Below are 13,896 nucleotides of genomic sequence, written 5' to 3'. Positions count from 1 at the left end.
TTGAGCACCAGCTGCCTGATCATGTTTTGAAGCTTTTTGGAACATCAGCTGCTTATTCATTCAAGGTAGCACCTACAGCTGAACCTGCAGTAGAGAGCCTTGACCAGAGTGACGATGACTCACTGGTTCTGTGAGCTAGCACAGCCTGTATGTGTCTGGAGGGAGGTCTGGAGTAGGCCTAACTCTGTCATTTAGATTGTTAATATATATTGTATACAAAAATATGTTATGTTTAAAAATGGTCATGTTTAAATGAGAAACAATTGTTTGATTAAATTTTAATCTTTTTGATTGGATAAAACAAATTATTTCTGATAGATATTTCTTAAATGAGAAACAATTGTTTGATTCGATTTTTATCTTTTAAATTGGATAAAACAAATTATATCGGATGCATATTATGACTTAAATGAGAAACAATTGTTTGATTAAATTTTAATCTTTTTGATTGGATAAAACAAATTATTTCTGATAGATATTTCTTAAATGAGAAACAATTGTTGGAGTGAATCAATATTTTTTTGTTTAGGATTTAACATACGATTTAAATGTATTAACTTCATTCAAAGAATAGAATTATACTTGGTGCCAAGTTGTATTATTTTGTTTTTATGAACATAGGAAATATTGTTTGAGGCAAGCTATATATTTGTCATTGGCTCAAGTTATGTAATATAGATGTGAACCATTACCCTACATTTTTTTAATTGGTTCAATGAAAGACTTTTTCCAGTGTAGATCGGTCAAACGAGTGGGCGCGTCGTTGGATACCTGACTCTCTCACGCGGGAAGGCAAAACAGATTTAGCCATGTCCAACGGCAACAGCAGCAGTAACATTGCTTCGGTGAGTACATTTTTCTATATATATATGCCATTAGTATGGGTTGTTTCTGTAAGATTCAGCAATTGACAATACTAACGGACACTTGTGCATAAGAAGGACGTCGAATTGAAAAATAAGGGTAGTTCGGAATTTTGGACATAGGGTCTGATTCCCAAGTTAGGCTTGGTGTTCTTATCATTGGAGACTAGGCTAGCGCAAGTCAACGGGCATATTTTGATGCTGGTTTATAACGTCTTTATTGAAGATTTCAGGGGTACAGTTGTAACAGTCAGGTTTATAATATGTAGCGCCACTAGGTGGCGCTTCCCTCTTTTGTTTGGTTATACGAGATAACGTGGAGTGAAGAAGTGCGTGCTCTTCCGCTCGGCTAGAATAAACAGCAGTATACGGTCGAAGTCTCCCTTTTTAATATGAGTTATTTTATTTAGTAACTGATTTGTTGTAGGCAGGAATCCCGGACTTTACACCCTTGTGTTAAATATATATAGTGCCATGGAGACCTGGCGTGGTATGGTCAAAAGCTTATAGTATACTAAAAGTACCGTGAGGAGAATCTCGCATGTTGTTGCCTCCTTCATGCTAACCCTGACCTACACCATCGCACGTTACACAGTATGTGGATAGACCAATTGCCTCTATCAAATAATGCTCCCACTGCAGAATCACGTTATGTTACACCACTACTCACCCCATGAACATTGTTTATGCGGTTTTATAACGTATATATTGAAGATTTCTGGGGTGCAGTATGTGCAATGTATGTAATGTAAAGAAAATAGCACTTCAAGAAAAAACATAAATAATCAATTAAACTAAATAAATAACTTAAACTACAAAAGTGTAGCAAGTATTGTTAAAACTTGTATTTGTGAATGGGATTATGCATGTGTGGGTTTATATATGCAATAGCTCATAATTATTCAAAATATCCAATGATACAAACATTTTATGTTGAGTTACGTTATTTCAATGCATAAATATTCATTGCTTAGAATTCAAGTTTTTTTTTTTTTTTAAATCCGATGGCACAGATTTACTTCCATAAGTGATGCGCAACACTGCTTAGAGGGCTCAAAATGAACACTCGCCGAGTCGCCAAACTGGGTAAAGTAGTCTTAAGTTATTGAGTCCACCCGCCACTTTGGCTGGACACATCTTGTCCTTCAGCTGCAGAGAGCTGAGAGCAGTCAACAGTAGCCTATAGACACATTTTGAAATAAGCCATGGAAGAACTACTCCAAAAACATTCACAACAACCTATTTAATTTATCCTAAATTGTAGAAATATGTATACTAATTAATTGAATAGGCTGTGTTCAATGTATAAAGTTTGGTTTTAATTCAAAGGAATGTTCTAAAAATATTTATCATTATTATAATAATTATGTGTATAGATAAACAATATACAGAGATATAGATATTAATATTATTGTTCTATGGGGGGGGGAAACAATTCTGAATCAGCAAAAGTTGCTATTGGCAGGTTAGGCTCTTGTCTAAATAAGTGCAGCCCTATTCATTTTTCTACAATTATTACTGCACACAAGGATATAATATTGATTGTGAATCTCAAATGAGACCAAGATGACATGCTCAAAGGTAATTAGAGTGAAATGCAAGGATTAAGGTTATGCAAGTTTTCGATCACACTGTGCTACAAAATTTATTTTTATGCTACTGATTTTTTGTGTTTTTATGCTACTGAAAAATGAGCGAACAGCCCTGGATATGCATTTATAGTTCTTCCTTAATGTATTTACTGTTTTTATATTCTTGCTTTTAACAGGATGAGTTGGATGACACTGCACAGGTCTGGAACACACACACCATCAGGCCATCGAAAAACCTTAACCTCCCCAGCGTTCGGCCGAACGTGATGTTTGCATTACCTGAACTCTATGGGACAAGAGACTTCCTTTCCCAAATTGAAGATGGTGATTTTCAATTGTGCAAAAATGAATGTATCTTCCGCCAGACCAAACCGTTTGATCCAGATCTATATGAACTATGCAACATCTTTATGGCTGATTCCAATCTCACTCTAGCAACAGCTCCATATCAGGCAGTGAATTTGTACATGCACCTCAGAGAGGCCATCAGGGCATGTGTGTAGGTCAGACGTGTTTAGTTGTGTCTTGTGTTGAGCTTCGAAGTGGCAGGATTTTTTGGTCACATAAGTAATTCACCTTGCTGTCCTTTTCCTTTATAAGTTTCCTTTAAAGTCATAGCTCAACATCTCTAGCTTTTGGCAAATGTTATATTCCTTTAAACGATAGTTTAGAAACACAGAAATGAGGGGGGGCTTTATAGACAAAGCCTGTAAAAAGTAAATCAAATGGGTATAAATTTCAGAACTTTACTTTTAACAAATGTATCACTTTTTTCAGTTAGATTTGTATTTAACAAAAAAGGTAACTGGCTTCAGTAACTAAATGTGAATACTTATTCTGAGTCTTTCATGATAGAATATCATTGGATTTCAAATGTTGGGACCAAAAAAATGGATGTATCTATCGAACTCTGAACTTCTGATGGCCAATCAGTACAAACATTGACATGTTACCGACAGAAAAGCATTTTGAAATTATCTGTGCATTTACAACCTGTTGTTTCAAATACTGAGAGAGTGTTAAAAAACGACAACACACGCTATTCATGTTTTTGTTGTGACTGGAACTTTTTAATTACTGTAATTATATTGCTATCCCGTATGTGGAACTCTGAATAAACAAAAAATCGCCAGACAAGTTTGGTGCTGTTTCCTGATATTTTCAGGCCATATTTTTCACTGGCCACATTAGCTTGATGAAAAACGTAACAATGAATTAATAATTGTACTTGTTCAAGAACAATTGACTTAATTGTTCTTGTAATCAGACTAGTATTACTTTTCATACCATGACAAGTTCCTGCAGTCTTCTTCTTAATGTCACATGATGTTGCTGTGGTGTCAAGACAGCTGATTGTATACAGCAGTGGGTGCGGTCGTCCTGCCGGTTCAAGTAGGATGACCTGAAACCTGTATAAAATCAGCTGTCTTGACACCACAGCAACATCATGTGACATTTAGAAGAAGACTGCAGGAACATTAACAATCAAAACATGTCAGGGTATGAAAAGTAATACTAGTTGTATATTATGTACACTATCTATTATTAACTAGTTAGTTTCGTCGTCTGAGACGTCTCGCTAGCCTTCGTGACACTCCTCTGGGATCGAGCCCTTTCAACAACAACCGCACATCCTCTTTCCTCACACGCAGTCCATGCTCCCTGCATTTAGCGTACATCCATCGGTACCCGTGAAGCTGTCCAGGTCTCTCACTTATGTGGAAGGCGTGCCTACTGGCAAGTATTGATTTGATGTCCGAATATTTGAGGCCAAGCTCAAAATAAACTACGATAAATCTCCCAAGCTCCGTCGTTGTGGTTGTTAGTATTTCCTCTGACCCGGAAGTTAAATTCTGACCCGGAAGTTGGTTTGCGATATCTCGCAAACCAAATTATTAGTTTTCTCTCTGCTTTTTTTTTCCAACCAAAATTATTTTTTTCCTCCATGTCCTTTGGGGGCTCCGTACCATTACTGCTGCTTTTGCCGTTGGACATGGCTAAATCTGTTTTGCCTTCCCGCGTGAGAGTCAGGTATCCAACGAGAATGACGCGCCAACTCGTTTGACTGCGATCTACACTGGAAAAAGTCTTTCATTGAACCAATTAAAAAAATGTAGGGTAATGGTTCACATCTATATTACATAACTTGAGCCAATGACAAATATATAGCTTGCCTCAAACAATATTTCTTATGTTCATAAAAACAAAATAATACAACTTGGCAACAAGCATAATTCTATTCTTTGAATGAAGTTAATACATTTAAATCGTATGTTAAATCCTAAACAAAAAAATATTGATTCACTCCAACAATTGTTTCTCATTTAAGAAATATCTATCAGAAATAATTTGTTTTATCCAATCAAAAAGATTAAAATTTAATCAAACAATTGTTTCTCATTTAAGTCATAATATGCATCCGATATAATTTGTTTTATCCAATTTAAAAGATAAAAATCGAATCAAACAATTGTTTCTCATTTAAGAAATATCTATCAGAAATAATTTTTTTATCCAATCAAAAAGATTAAAATTTAATCAAACAATTGTTTCTCATTTAAACATGAACATTTTTAAACATAACATATTTTTGTATACAATATATATTAAAAATCTAAATGGCAGAGTTAGGCCTACTCCAGACCTCCCTCCAGACACAGACAGGCTGTGCTAGCTCACAGAACCAGTGAGTCATCGTCACTCTGGTCAAGGCTCTCTACTGCAGGTGCTGTAAGTGCTACCTTGAATGAATAAGCAGCTGATGTTCCAAAAAGCTTCAAAAAATGATCAGGCAGCTAGTGCTCAAAGCAAGCATCACCTGACAGCTTTAATCCATATCGGATGTATAGGATGGAGTTTAAGGTCTGCAAGGACATCCGGTTCCTGAGTTTGCTTTTTACCACGAGGACTGAGCTGCCTGTGAGTGCGTTGAGACGGGGGAGGGGCCGCACTGGCACCCGGTGCTCGTTGTGAAGAGGTAATAGCGATAGTGCTTTCACTTCAAAAAGTCGCCAAAAGTCACCAATAGCAGCTGAAAAAGGAGCTAGATTTGTCGCTTGTCGCTGTTTTGAAAAAAAGTCGCCAAACGTGTCTGAAAAGTAGCTAAATATAGCGACAAAATCGCTAAGTTGGCAACACTGCGGTTTGGTCCAGTAGTCGTAAGCGTCTTTGTATTTAATGCGCATGCGCAGGCTTGTACGTAACCTTGAAATTGTACATTTGGCTAAACAAATATTTCTAAATTGAGCTCCTAATCAAATATAAGTGTTTTAGGAAGAAAACAAAAAATGTTTATTTGGATTGAATGACAAAATTATTAATCAGTTGAATACACAACCTTAAAATTTGTCAAAATGGATATTTCTTAATTGAGCTCCTAATTAAAAATATCTATATTTCACAGTATTTGGAAATAAAAAAAAGTTATTTTAAAAATAAAACAATTTTTTTTTATTTGAATTGAATTACAAAATAATAATCAGATGAAGTACGGCTTAAAAACCTTTTTCCAGTGTAGCATCTAGGATCGATTGCTCTTTCTTGGGTCCCCGGATGTTAACACTGAATTTCGTACATTGATTCTTTGTTGTTTGACTTTGTTGCCATGGCGCCGCGGATGGCAGCCTCGGTACTTCGCTCTCTAGTACTTTGTTTGTTTTTGTCCGTTTATTATGTTTTCGGTGGTATTTCACCAGCAACTTTTTCCAGAGAGGAGCTCTTAATCATCCGGCATACCTCTACAGGTTTTTTTTCTCCAGTTTTCACTAACTCAGCAAGTTTTATTGAAATCCTGGTCGGAGGAGCAACGGTTTTCCTTGGAATCTGCCGGAGACGCAGACGGGGGAAACGAGCAGGAGCGCTTGTGAAATTAAGGAAGCGGGGACTACGCACCTCGCTTCCAGCCATTCACCTGGCAAACGTCCGGTCCCTGGTAAATAAGATGGATGAGCTGTTGCTTCTCAATCAAACCAACTCAGACTTTTACGGATCCGCTGCCCTGTGTTTCACCAAAACCTGGCTCTGTGAACGCATCCCGGAAAGCGCACTTCAGCTGCCCGGTTTCCAACTCATCCGGGCGGACCGCAACACAGAGCTTTCGGGGAAAACGAAAGGCGGAGGAATCTGCTTCTACTTAAACCTTGGTTGGTGTACAGATGTTACAGTGCTGGAAAAGATGTGTAGCCCTCACTTAGAGTCTCTCTTCATAAACTGTAAACCCTTCTATTCTCCGCGGGAGTTCTCCTCATTTGTTATGGTTGGTGTTTACATACCACCACAAGCGTGCGTCGCAGACGCGCTGCAACAGCTGGCCGACCAGATAACGGACATAGAGAAAAAACACCCGGACTCTCTCGTTATTATTGTTGGGGATTTTAACAACGCCAAACTCAACCAGGAACTCCCTAAATACAGACAGCATATCAAGATTCCCACCAGAGACAAAAACACACTGGACCACTGTTACACAGTCTTGAAGGACGCCTTTCGCGCTGTTTCCCGGGCAGCTCTAGGACTCTCCGACCACTGTCTGCTTCATCTCATCCCAACCTACAAGCAGAAACTAAAAACTTCTAAACCTGTGGCAAAGACTTAAAAAAAATGGACAAGGGAATCAAAGCTGGAGTTGCAGGCTTGCTTTGACTGCACCAACTGGAGCGTTTTTGAAGCTGCAGCTACAGACCTAAACGACCTCACGGACACTGTAACATCTTACATCCGTTTTTGCGAGGACCTCTGTGTGCAGACCAAGACCTTCTGCACATACAACAACAGCAAACCTTGGTTCACTCCTAATCTTAGGAAGCTGCGTCAAGCTAAAGAGGAGGCCCATAGTAGTGGGGACCGGGACCTATATAAGCAGGCCCGGAACAAGTTCACAAAGGAGATCAAGGTAGCCAAAATAAGCTACAGTGAGAAACTAAGATTTAGCCTCTCCGCGAATGACCCTGCATCAGTTTGGAATGGCCTGCAACAAATTACAAACTACAAGAGACCATCCCCCCACCCTGCAGGAAATCCCAGACTGGCAGACGACCTGAATGACTTTTACTGCAGGTTTGAAGAGCACCCTTTGTCACACCCCTCACGCACAAAAGGTTTTCCCTCATCACCCATCCCCCTCCCCCCACCTGCACTAACTATCTGCGAGAAGGATGTGTGCCGGCTCTTTCAGAAGCAGAAGATCAAGAAGGCTCCAGGACCTGATGGTGTGTCCCCCTCTTGTCTGCAAGTCTGTGCTGAACAGCTGGCGCCAATCTTCACGCGGATCTTTAACTGGTCCCTGGAGCTGTGTGAAGTGCCCTCCTGCTTTAAATGCTCCTCCATCATCCCAGTCCCCAAAAAAACCTCCATCACAGGACTAAATGACTACAGGCCTGTCGCCCTGACGTCTGTGGTCATGAAATCCTTTGAGAGACTGGTGTTGAGCCACCTGAAGGACATTATAGGTCCCCTGCTGGACCCCCTGCAGTTTGCCTACAGGGCAAACAGGTCAGCGGATGATGCTGTCAACATGGGACTACAATACATACTGCACCACCTCGACTACCCAGGGACGTATGCCAGGATCCTGTTTGTGGACTTCAGCTCGGCGTTCAACACCATCGTCCCTGAAATCCTTCATCAGAAGCTCACCCAGTTCGAAGTGCCTGTCACCACCTGTCAGTGGATCATCAGCTTCCTGATTGACAGGCAGCAGCATGTCAGACTGGGGAGCATCTCTTCCAAAACCCGGTCCATCAGCACTGGCGCCCCACAGGGGTGTGTCCTCTCCCCGCTGCTCTTCTCCATCTACACCAATGACTGCACCTCAAAGAACCCGTCCGTAAAACTCCTGAAGTTTGCAGATGACACCACCGTCATTGGTTTGATCCAGGATGGTGATGAGTCTGCTTACAGACAGGAGGTGGACCAGCTGGTCCAATGGTGCAGTCAGCACCACCTGGTGTTAAACCACAACAAGACTGTGGAGATGACAGTGGACTTTCGGAGAAGTCCCCCCCCACTCCCCCCCCTCACCATCCAGAACGACACAGTGTCCACTGTCGATTCCTTTAGGTTCCTAGGTACAACCATTTCACAGGACCTAAAATGGTGTCCCCACATTTACTCTGTCCAGAAAAAGGCCCAGCAGAGGTCATACTTCCTGCGACAACTAAGGAAGTTTAATCTGCCTAAAGAGCTGCTGACCACCTTCTACTCAGCCATCATCCAGTCTGTCATCTGCACCTCGATCACTGTCTGGTTTGGGTCAGCCACCAAACGGGACAGGGCCAGACTGCAACGGACAATACGGGCTGCGGAGAAGATCATTGCAGCTGACCTTCCCACCATTGAGGACCTGTACCAGTCCAGGGTCAGGAAAAGGGTAACAAGAATCGCCCTAGATCCCTCACATCCTGGTCACAAAATGTTCAACCTCCTTCCCTCGGGCAGGCGATACAGGGCACTGTTTGCCAAAACCAGCCGACACAAAGTCAGCTTCTTTCCCCAAGCAGTCTCTCTGTTGAACGCTCAGAATTAGACCCCACCCTCTATTTTATTATATTATTATAATTATTATTATTTATTGTATTGTATTGTTATTCTGTATACTTAACCGTTTATTTATATTTATTTATTTTTTTGTACTGTTTTCTGTTTTTGTGTTTTTTCTCTTTTTTAGATATTAACAATAGGTTCAATGTTGTGTGTTGTGTAGGTTAAGTGTTGTACATAGAGAGCTAAGGGACCGAAGTCAAATTCCTTGTTTGTTCGCAAACCTGGCCAATAAAGCTGAATCTGAACACTGAATTTCGTACATTGAATTTTGATGGTGACTTTGGCGGACTGAATTTTGGGACGTTGAAAATATTTGAGTTGAATATTTTAACGTTGAATTTTTTAACGTTGAATTTTTTAACATTGACGAATAAAGGTGAATATGATATATTGAAAATGTAAAGAGTTAAATTCAGAGGCAAAAAATTCAGATAGGTTATTTCAATGCATATTCAGTGCTTATAATTCAATGTGTTTTTATTTTCAAAACCCGATGGCACAGATTTACTTCCATACCGACGCATGCGCAGCTCGCCTCCATGGCAACTGGTTCTTGTTCCGTCTCTCTCCGCACCGTCCGTCCGGACGCATCTCGGGGCTCAGGGGTGCACGGGTGGCCGACGCATGCACAGCTCGCCTCTCTGGCGACGGGTTCATGGTCGGTCTCTGTTCGCACTGTTTGTCCGGACGCATCTCGGGGTGCATGGGTGGCAGTGCAGTCTGCAGTGCAGTCTGTGCATTTCCCAGTCTCCGTGCCTGAGATATCCGAGTACAGAGGCTTGTCGGCGATAGGAAAGTCCAAGGCTTTTGCTGCTGTCTGATCCGGGAGTCATTAAAAGTGGCAAAATGTATTGTTGAATCGAGCGATGGAGGACGACGGAAACAAACTATATATTGTTAAGTATTATGATCATGAAATAAAATAAAATAAAGGATGATAATGATGAATTAAGTAGTTTTTTCCAATGCCTAGCGGAGCTTCGGGAAACATGACCCCTCTCTCTGCTGCCTCTCTCCCTCTGCTAAATTGAGAATATATAGTTATATTCTCAATTTAATTTACATAGCAATCCCTGCAAATTATTTATGTTAAATAGGCCCTTATAAGAGACTAGGATTAGTGTGTGTCTAACGGAGGGGGGGGGGGGGGGGGGGGGGGGGGCGATGACATCGTCCATCGGCACAACCAAGGCAGTGTATTTTTTTTTTGTTCCATTACCTCTAACCCCCGTACTAAGTCGCCGGATCCACCCCCTGCGTTCCGGGACCTCCCACTTTACAAATTAAGCACTGACTACTACTACTACTACTTCAGCTACTACTACTACTACTACTTCAGCTTCCACTAATTCAGCTACTACTACTACTACTACTCCTACTTTAGCAACTACTACTACTACTACTTCAGCTACTACTACTTATACTTCAGCTACTACTACTTCAGCTACTACTACTACTTCAGCTACTACTTTCAGATTCTTCAGTTCAAATCATTTTACATTTCTTCATTTTCACCAATGCTTTGCGATTCATCCGTCAGCATTCACACGCGTTTTCTGCAGGAAATGCAATTTCTAGTTCTTTCCTTCCTCTTTAATCTTCTCTGCATACTTTGGGACCTATCTCCTTCCTCAATTTTTCACCTCGAGACTCCATTCAAATTCTAAAATGTTCATATTAGCTTGGAATCGCACACTTCTTTTCAGATTTCTTTCAATGTTTTATACTTTTTCTATTTTATACTCTTTATGTCCTAATCTATGTGGCTTTATTCAAAAATATTTTCAACCTCACTTTGTACTACAGCACTCACCGCATTTTCTGCAGGAAATGCATTTTCTAGTTATTATTGATATCGGCTCATATTATTATTAGGGGTCCTCACCAGATTGACCTGAAGTCAAATTTTTTTCAGAATATTAATCTATAGAATCGCATTTATCCAATCTGGGTTTTACGCCCTAAAAATTTATACTTTTCCCACAATTTCATATTAAAGCTAAACATGATAAAAAGATTCACAGGCTACAAAAATAATCAAAAATTCACCAAAATCGCCCCATAAAATCTTTAGACCAAGTCTCACAAAAATCATCGAACAGAATTTGTTTTACTTAGTTCCATTTGAGAAATATTGGCCAATAAATTTGGAGCAGTTAGTCCATTTTTCTTATGACCATTTTGTAATGCATAAAAAAAACATACGACTATTATTAGGTGGATACCAATACCCCCCACTACTAATAAACCCAAATTGTGGTACTGCACCCAAAGGTGGCGCTATTTAAAAAAAATATGAACTTGCCGTATTTCTCCTTATGAGATTGACCTGGACTCAAAATTCTTTCATCATATTAATCTCTAAAATCAGATGCATCTTTTTCACCCTGGTCTTCTGCTCTAAATTTTTTTAACTTTTCCCACAATTTCATAGAAAAGCCAAACGTCCACAGTCTCAACCCACTTTGCCTAAATGACCATTTTGTTATTGTATTACTACCATACGGCTATCGTTAGGTGGATACCATTAACAGTGCAAATTTTCTGATCTGTACTCTTTTAAGAAAGCCCTTAAAGGCACCCAGTGCAACTTTCGAGGCTTAAAAATAAACATTCAATTTCTAGTCTTTTTTACACGTAGTAAGTTTCAATAACTCCATACCATTACATACCGACATTTAAGCAGCAAAGATGAGACGTCGTTGTGTGGTGAGAACTGATGCAAAATCGATAACAACAACAATGCCGCCATTTTCTTTATTTTTTGTAACCTACAATAAATAAAGCAGGCTTCCAGTCAATGGAAAAATGGCTTCTCCCCACCGGCGATTGTTGTTGTTTACGATTTTCTATCAGTTCTCACCACACAACGACGTCTCATCTTTGCTCCTTGAATGTCGATATGTAATGGTATGGAGTTATTGAAACTTAATACGTGTAAAAAAGACTAGAAATTGAATGTTTATTTTTCATTGAATGTTTACATAAAGTTGCACTGGGTGCCTTTAATTCTCTTGTGAAATGTGTGCTTGGAGTTTTCTTGATGTTATGTAGTTCAGGCATGTCAGTGGCTCAACGGGATAATGCTGTGTACTGGTGATCCTTAGGTTGAGAGTTTGAATCCTGATTAGAGCATTATGAACAAGCAGAACATGAAATTCTGTCATTGCCACTCATTTAAGAAACACAATATTTCTTCCGTTAGTGTTCTTGTCTACCAATGTTTAATTTCCCCAGATTTTTCAGGTATTTGCTTTTAAGAAAGCCCTTAATTCACTTGAGAAATGTGTGCTTGGAGTTTTCTGGATGTTATATGCTTATTAATAGACACTTTGACCATGTGAATGAGGCTGCAGTTTAGGTTTATCAGTGGCTCAATGGGTTAATGCCTTGTACAGGTGATCCTTAGGTTGAGAGTTGGAATCCCGATCATAGCATCATGAACAAGCTGAACATGACATTCGGCCATTGCTTTTTAAGTGGAACATCTTCATCAACATCTTTCCTTCATAATTATATGTCATATTTATATATCTTCCATTAGTGTGTTCTTGACTTTATATTTTGCTCGGACCCCGTTAATCACCGCTTGCAGTTACACTCATTATTATTATTATTATTTGTAGTATAATAAATAGTCATATTGTTGTTATCTTTTATTTATGACTATATTTTTTGTGTTATTAGTAATATCTGAGTGGTTGTAATAGTAGTAATATCATCTGCCAATGCCACATCCTATCATCTAGCCCCACATCAGCCAGCGGTTTAGGAGATGCAGGTGTGCGCTCCCAGTGAAGCAGATGTCCTGGGATAATGCGGTTTTCTGCAGTGGCGTTAGCTGACACCTCATGTGTCATGTGGGGAGTGGGTCCAGATGGTGTCCTTGGCTCACAAATCAAAAGAGACCAAACCCACGACCTGCAACAAAAACATTAACACGTAGCTTGCTGAAACTGTGCTTTATAACATGGATGCAACCAGGCTAGGAAATCTTTTTGCATGACAGTGTATAATATCTCCTTATCCATTTCACAGTGTTAGCATTGTATTGTTAGTGAGAGAGTTAATAGGAATACGTGTTAACCTCCAGTAGTGAAAGAGGCCAGTGGGTTGGGTTGGGGAGCCGCCTGTGAGGTCGGAATGCAATTGAGACACTCAACAGGATTCAGATCACGGCATGCCTTCAGGTTCCACCTTGACTCGCCTTTTTTTATCTGGTAATGTGCACAGCTGAGCCCACCTGCAGTGGTTTGGCAAAGCCAATGACACGGTGATAAATGAGTCCATCACTGGGTGAGAGTAGCAGTGCGGGGAGGCCCTTGTGGAGCGACGGCTTACGACGGTTCAGTTCAATGAATAGTTGCTATATACTGTAATTCGGCAATCAAGAAATGAACTGCAAAAACTGAAAAAACAAAATCAAATGATGCAAACCCATCTAATTATTTGTCTGAGCTGCTGTAATACAAGGCTCTCCCAAAGGAATATTCATTATGCATTCTAATGACCGATGAGCAAAACTTGTTATTTAAATAAAACAAGCGTCTGCTAACCCCTTGTGGGTCCCAGAATTAAAAACGACGTTAACCTAGGGCCTACCTCTCTGCTTTATGTCATTAAGGGGGCGGGGGTGGTCTTTAGCAACCTTTCATTTTGTGTCCAATCTGAATTATCTTTCCACCAGGAATAGCAAAACTGTTATCCCCTATTTCACAGGAAAATGATGATCAATGTTCGCGGCACAAAGCAAACGTGGCAAAATTATTGCCTCATGTGAAAGTTAGACAAATTGGGATATGATAGGAACATAAAGTGATAAACACTGTAGGGGTGGTGGGTGTTGGGGTCGGGGTGGTTGGGTGGGTGTTGGGGTCGGGGTGGTGGGTGGTGTGGTCGGG

General features: G+C 40.1%; 1 protein-coding gene and 1 long non-coding RNA gene across 5 annotated transcripts in view; both read left to right on the top strand.

The window, feature by feature from the left end:
- The window catches only part of klhl4 (kelch-like family member 4), an 81,680-nt gene that overhangs the window by 35,700 nt on the left and 32,084 nt on the right, over positions 1–13,896 (top strand). The gene's annotated exons all lie outside the window — the stretch shown is intronic.
- Positions 211–4,154, top strand: LOC132465605 (uncharacterized). Its single transcript, XR_009527626.1, has 3 exons — positions 211–241; positions 415–845; positions 2,632–4,154. It is a non-coding gene; the product is annotated as an uncharacterized LOC132465605 (long non-coding RNA).

Source organism: Gadus macrocephalus, chromosome 10 (assembly GCF_031168955.1).
Source record: "Gadus macrocephalus chromosome 10, ASM3116895v1".
Lineage (NCBI taxonomy): Eukaryota > Metazoa > Chordata > Actinopteri > Gadiformes > Gadidae > Gadus > Gadus macrocephalus.
The sequence above is the reverse complement of the archived record's forward strand: the minus strand, read 5'-3'. Positions and strand labels throughout refer to the sequence as shown.